Source organism: Corvus kubaryi, unplaced genomic scaffold (genome assembly GCF_017639235.1).
Source record: "Corvus kubaryi isolate FWS band 111438036 unplaced genomic scaffold, C.kubaryi_AGA036_p1.0 37385, whole genome shotgun sequence".
Taxonomy (NCBI): Eukaryota; Metazoa; Chordata; class Aves; order Passeriformes; family Corvidae; genus Corvus; species Corvus kubaryi.
The window spans coordinates 5,640,367-5,647,773 of record NW_024581127.1 but is presented as its reverse complement, the minus strand read 5'-3'; positions in this window follow the sequence as shown (position 1 = coordinate 5,647,773).

The window sequence follows — 7,407 nt, the reverse complement described above, 5'->3', positions numbered from 1 at the left end:
CCTAAATTTTTACTTGTATAGACAGCCAGAAATGTCTTAGCCTCAACAGCTCTGAACTTGAACAAATTTCCTCAAGGAGACCCAAAAAAGGGAAAAGGGATGAAGAAGAAGGAAACCACCTGTTCTGCATTTTAGTAGACAGCTCAGTGGTTAGCACACATGTGAATTCCCACAGGAGAGATATCTGCACTAGGAATGTTTAACTTCCTAGCTCACTGGCCACCTGTCAAATTCTCATTCTTGATTTGGGTTCTCTGTCTTTACCATATTGGAGACATACTTTTAATGATAGCCATGGCAGTCTAGTAAGATAAATTATGAGATCCCTGAGTTACCCAGCAGTAAAGGAAGGTTTCATGCTTGTTCCTCAACAGGGGTTTGCTCAAAGAGGCTGAGTGTCTCCATTCAGGATGCATCCTTCCCCAGAACTGGATGTTTGAGATATGTCAGTCCTTTGTCTTAGAGAGAGATTCTGTAGATACAAAATTGGGCAAAGGCTTCCACAAGGGAAAATATATCACTGCTACTGTAAAGATCTCAACTTATTCTTTTCAGTGATTTATATACTGCTAGTATATAAACCTTTTTGTCCCTATATGTACCGTAAATGGTGGCCACATTTTTTTCAGATATGACAGACTCATGTAATAGGTTATTTTTTTCCATTAGAACACATGCCATTAAATCCATTATCCTTTCTAGTTTCTCTGTCAAGGCAATCAGTCTCTTTGCTTCACTACAGTTAATGCCACTATTAATTAATCTTATCCTTAATTCATAACTCATTTTTTTTTTAAAGTAAATGTACAGCTTGTAATGAGCTGGACTGGCAGATTTTGAGATCAGAGGCACATATCCTCAGAGATACATGCACACTTAATTACTATTTAGGTAACCAGCTTCCATTGATTTCTGTGGTAGTCAGGTGACTAAATATCTTTGAAGATCGGTGCCAAAGTTTAGATTCATGAGTTATTTATAGCCCAAAGTTCCCATCACTAGATCCATTTTGAGGAAGGCTGTGTGAAAAGGTGTTAGAACAAAGTGCAGGCTCTCATAGTCCCTTCAGCCTCCAACCTTGCTGCAAAAATGTGAGTGCAACTATTTGTGGGCACAGCTTTGATTGGACAAAACTTTCTACCCAGCTGGTGGCTGAACATTCAGTCCCAACAGTACTTCTCACACAAATCATAGAATCACAGACTCATTAAGGTAGGAAAAGACCCCCAAAATCATTAAGTCCAGCCTTTGACCAAACACCACCATGCCCACTAAATCATACAGCAAAGTGCCAACTTACGTGGGAACCATGTTCCAGTACTTAACCACTCTTTCAGTGAAGAAATTTTTCCTGATTTCCAACCTGAACCTCACCTTGAGCACCTTGAGGCCATTACCCTTGTCATATCATTAGTTGCCTGGTGAAGAGGCCAACCCCTACCTCACCACAACTTCCTTCTCTTGTCCCGGCTTAACAATCCCAGCTCCTTCAGCCACTCCTAAGACTTATTTTCCAGACCCTTCACCAGCTCCATTGCCCTTCTCTGGACATGGTCCAGCACCTCACCGTCTTTCTTGTAGTGAGGCGCCCAAAACTAAACACAGGACTTGAGGTGTGGCCTCATCAGTACTAAGTGCATGGGGATGTTCGCTGCCCTGGTCCTGCTGGCCACACTATTTCTGATACATGCCAGGATGCCACTGGCCATCTTGGCCACCTGGGCACACTGCTGGCTCATGTTCATCCAGGTCTTGACCAGCACCCCTAGGTGTGGATGGAAAGAGCTGCATGTTTCCTTCAAAACCAATGTCCAAGGATTAAAATCACAACTTTCCATCTGTGATTAATCTTATATTCAAAATAAAGAGGATTTGAGAGAGCCTTTGTGATTCATAGAGGACCCTTATCTCAGACTAAACTTGTCTTCTTACATTATTTCCTGTAGATGGGAGAAAACATCCATTCTGCTGAAAGTAGGTGGGGTCTTTTTACAGCTGTGGCTGAAGCAGCAATAATTTGTATGATGGGCTGCAGCACTGCAGTGCTTTCTGTTCCACAGGGTGGCACGCAGTGGCACACTGTCTATCCCTACGTGGTACAGCACGTCACAGTGTGCTCGCCTTTAAGCCTACCAGCAGCTCCAGTGAAGTCAGCCATGACTCTAAGTCAAGTTTTGCTCAAGTGCTCTGTTAGATCAGGTCAGAGTGCTAAAGGTTGTTTGGATTCTATCTTAAATATCCTAGCCTGAAGAGCTCTACCTTATGTTCTGAAGGCAGGTACTTTTATACACTAGGTTATAATAGCAAATGATACCCAAATACTCTTAATTTCTAGGATCCCTATTATCTTTCCTCAAGTTGGCTTACTCATTCAAAAAAGTGTGACCAAACTGTAAGGTAGGCTTGCTATGGCCTTTAGTAAAATTTTCCTTTCAATAATACTATAATGCTTTGTATTATGTCACACTGTAATATTTTTCATATAAAGAAACAAAATGCCCAGCGCATGGATAATAATCATTCCAATGTAGCAGCATCTTTAGTGGAGGCTGAGCTACCTTTATTCCACAGAAAAAGAAGCAAAAAGTAACTCCCTTCCAGTCACAGGGTGATGTAGCCCTACAGACATGCTGGAGCAGGCACTCCGCTGCTCCCTAGCATTAGGGGTCACCTGTGCCACTTAGCCTCATTACCAGGGAGGACATGTGTCACGTGGGACTGACCAAGCACTCTCAGTGGTATTCCTCATCATCTGAAATGAAAGAATATTAAAGGAACTCGACATTTTACTTCAAAGGTCAACAAATAACTCTCAGTGTCTCCATATATAAAGCAAATGACAGTAGACAACGGGCACAGCTTTGGCCCTGCAGCAGTTGTAGTTTAAAACAAAGTGACAGGAAATAATGAGCTTTAAATTGGTGAACTGGTTTGTTTGTACTGGGGATTAACCTGTAATACACAGTGCACCCACATTACAGAACTTCGGAGATGAGCCACTTTAAAGCATTGTAGCATACACTCTGACTGCAATGATGCCTCATTTACAGAAATGCTGGTATACCTCATTATTCTCCCACAATCACATCACAAAGTTAGACTAAAATCTTAAACTACCTTGCAATGAAATCAAGTAGTTTTAGAAGATAAACACAGCTGAAAACTATTTTAATAAGGTGCGTGATAGAGAAAGTGAGAGGCATCAGCTGAGGTTTAAGTGTTACATTTTTACTAATATGTCAACATCAGTATTTATGAATGAAATGACGTGCAAAGAGCCAAAGGATGACTCAGACATTTGTGGTTTTTAAACAAAAGAACGGGATGAAATAACTGTGTTGTTTGCATCCTTCTAAACACTCCCCATAACAATCCAGATGTGGCTTTCACAGAGAAAATAAGTGGCGGCACGTAGACCTTTGTGTCACCATATGTCTCCCTGTGACGTGAGGAACTACCGTGCAGTCGCTAACATGTGCAGAGGTCATACAGAGTAGGTAGTGAATTCAGCAGCAGTGAGTAATAGAAATGACAGGATGCTCTGCATCCTTCTAAATCTGCTGCTGTTTTGTCTTTCCTTTTCTAGATATTCTAATAGGTGAGGGGATTGTTTCAGGAAACAGCCTGAGTTCACATGAAATGGGGCTGGCATTGTGACAACACAAGTGTTGTAAGCTTGATGGGTTCAAGGATTCTCAGGCACAGGATTCAATATAAATTAAACTGTAAATAAATAAGGACTCTTACTGTGAGAAAGATAAGATTCACGTGAGAGGGAGGACAGGGCAATGCAATTAATAGTTATTGCACTAAAGAACCTTTATCACCAGCAAACAATATTATTAGGGTTGAAGACAGCAATTTGAGGAAATGGTTCTGTTCACATGCTTTAGTTGAAGTAGGTTCCATGAGTCTGTTTATTGTGCTGGAGAAGGTATATTCTTTGGATTGGAGAGTTTCCACAGCTTTGGCTTTTTATTGACCTTTTTATGTCTTCATTCACTGCCCCCACATCCCCTTAGCAAGCAGAACACTAAGATGACATCTGACATATCACAGTCAATTCCAAGCATTTAAAATCTGAAAAGAGCACTCAAAATACCAGAAAGATTGATGTGTATAAAAAATCAATAAACTGAATTATTTCCAAATCAAAATAATATTGCACCTTATTTTTCTGCATGTAAGTTTCATTGTTTGAGGAGGTTCTCTGTTATCCATGGTGCCTTCAAGCTTGCTTTGACCATGACTAAAGAAAGATCCCTTTCACATATTGACATACCTCCAGAAGCTGAGGCATTGCAAAAGGCAATAGCACCGTGTTAGTTCCTTGACTAACTGCCCTTCTGTGCTCTTCAAGCCTTCTTGAATCTATCCTAACTGGGTACCTTTGAGACTTAGAGCACTATACTTCTTTTTCCCACTATTACCCCTATCTTCAAAGTGAAAATTTCTCCTTAAGTAGGTGTCTCCTTCTACACATCAAAAGCTGAAAGCTCCAACAGTACCTTCCTCATGAACAGGGAAATGGGGATTCCTCTCCTGCCCTCCAGAAGGACTCCATCCCTCTTTTCATTTTCAAATTATTTGTTGGTTAATGAGCAGCACCTCAGGCTGTCAATCTCTGAAGAGGCACAGTGTCACAGGGATGGAATATCTGCCTCTATGTTTTTAATCACACAATGCAATTTTAATCAACCTGCAAAAAAGCCCACATTAAAATAGAGGACAGATCATGCTACAGTTAAATTGTGATTTTGGTGTTGAGATAAAAAATGGATATTAATGTTCATGTTGCAAAAGAAAAGTGTACTTCACAGAATATAAATTAAATATGTAAACCTTGTTATTTTATAGTACATCTGTCTGCATATTTTAGAGTATTGTTCCATTTTATTACATTTCTGATCAAGACTAATGCTCATTAAAAATCTAATATGACAATGAAAAATTTTATATGGAAAATTCTTGTCCTCTATTATAATTGCTATCTGCTCCACTTTTTGGAAACCACAGTAAATTAGACTTGGGCCACAGTAATCTTAATTATATCTTGAAACAGATGATGTTGGAAATATATTGAATAAACTCTTTTGGTGAGATTGCCTTTGCCTCTTAATTCAAAATCTATGTTCATATGCTTACATTATTTAAATTACAAAAGGGAGGCATCTGAAAAACAGGATGCTTTGTTGGGCAGTCATATTCATGAAAATTCATTCAATTGTGAGGAGGTCAAAAAAACAGGGGAGAAAAAAACTGCTTGCTGATCAAAACGTAACATAAGCCTCACCATTTCATTTAAGCAGCAAAATGCATAGACTAAAAAAAGACAGTTCAGTATGATCTCAAAACTGTGTTCTGTGAATTTGTCATAATTTTAGCTAGAGAGCAGTTGTAACCCAACCTATTTAATCGCTTTATTTGAACAAGACAAGAAGTAGGGGCCATTCTAATAGGTGACACAAGCATATTGGGCAGCTGATGTGAAAGTGACAGATGAGAATATCACCAGATCCAACACTGGTTTTTTCTCCAAAGTTGTATCAAAGTGAAATGTTGACTCTGAATGCAACTAAAAACCTGACCAAATTTTTATCTTGTCTCAGTTGGCCTTGTGAGAAGCATGAAACAGAGCATGACATAGCAGGTGATACAACTGGCCTGTTCACCTGTGTCACATGCAACAAGGTGTGATGATAAAAGGGGATTGGTGACAGTAAGCACTGCCATGGGCTACATGAAGGGTATTGTTTCACTCCCATGGCATTACTGCCCTTTGATAAGGAATGTATTTACATAATACTGAGAGGAAGGGTCCCAGAGCAATGATGCAGAATGTGGCCAGACCTCCCTGTAGATCAGCCCTGTGAAGACCCAACAAGCTGCCAGTGGGAACTTGAGGGCATGTTAAGATGCTGGGATACATTTCATCAACTGCTTAATAAAAACTGTAAATAACTCAGCTGCTCCAGCTGAGTATGAAGTTTGCAATCTACAGGTGATATACTGAACCACAAACCAAACTATATTGAGCAAAGCTGTCTAATGTTATACCTCCAGTGAAGAGGTTTTCTTAATCTCTTCATGGAATCAACAGCACATGCCAATTTTTGCATGTCTTCTTTCCTTCCTCCTTTCACTGAAGTCCCTTGAAACACTGAAGTACACCTTATTATGTACTCTGTATTTTTCTAACCCATCACTAACTCCTCTAACTTGTTCAGGTGATTTCACTCCCAGAGACAAATCTCCCTGCACAATCTTTATGATTATGCTTCCTTGAAGACCTTCAGTATTCTAAAACTGAAACAGCAACTGTTGTCTGTTTGGTCAACCTGCCAACAAACTGGCAAAGGAGGTTACGTAGGAGGCCAAACCGCAAAATGTCACTGAGCCTAATCAGACACGAGACACTCAACTGTTCAACTCTTGCTCCATTAAGACTCAAAGGGACCAGCCAGTGCTATTCAGATCAAAACCAAAGACATTTTAAAACTGTGGATTTCTAGGCTTTCTTCTTTAGTCTCAGAGGAGAGTGCTAAGCTTTAGCTGAAACTACCTCTTGATCAGACTAGCTAAAGTAAAATCTTCAACACTTGCTGCTGTTTACCTCATCACATTAGACATCAGTGAGATTCACCCTTCCAAAAGGAAGAAGTGGTGTCAGGCCCAAAAGCACTGGGTAATTAAGAGATCTGTGCTGGTGCAAGGGTGTCCCGCCACAAGGTGACTTGGAGAAGCTGTCACATCAGGCCTTGTTTGTGAGGAGGTGGCAACCCTCTCAGCAGCACCAGTAAATCTAGTGTTGATGTGGCATCTTTGACTGACACTGGATTCAGATGAACTACCAGATAATGTCAGTAGCAATCATAGCTTCACCACAATATTAAAGAATAGAGATCATTGTCATAAGAACATTTTTAGCCATTTGTCTTGATGAGATTTTGCCCATCCTGTTTAGAAACTATTTAGTTATGCTGGTGTTCAAAAGGAAATTATTATAGCTGGTGATACAAGATGGAAGTTCTCTTTCACTGTCATTACATAAAAATCTTTGTATTTGACTATGTCTTCAAGTTTCTTACCCTTTAATAGAAATATTTCTGGTTTTTTTTAGAAATCAGGTATGCATTTTAATTTTTATGAAATAATTTTTTGAAAATATATTCCTGCAATTGAGTACCTTTAATCCTCTCTGCAACCAAATTTAGCTTTTGGCTTCATAGAGGGCTTTTTATTTACACATAGACTATTCAATTAATGAAAATACTTGGATTTGCCACAAGAAAATAAGGAACCAGAAGAAATCAGTGATTGATATCAGCCTTGATGACAACCATCCATATTAGAAAAACAATAGAAGAAAGGGAAGTGCAATTATATTGCTAACGTCATAAAACTAAA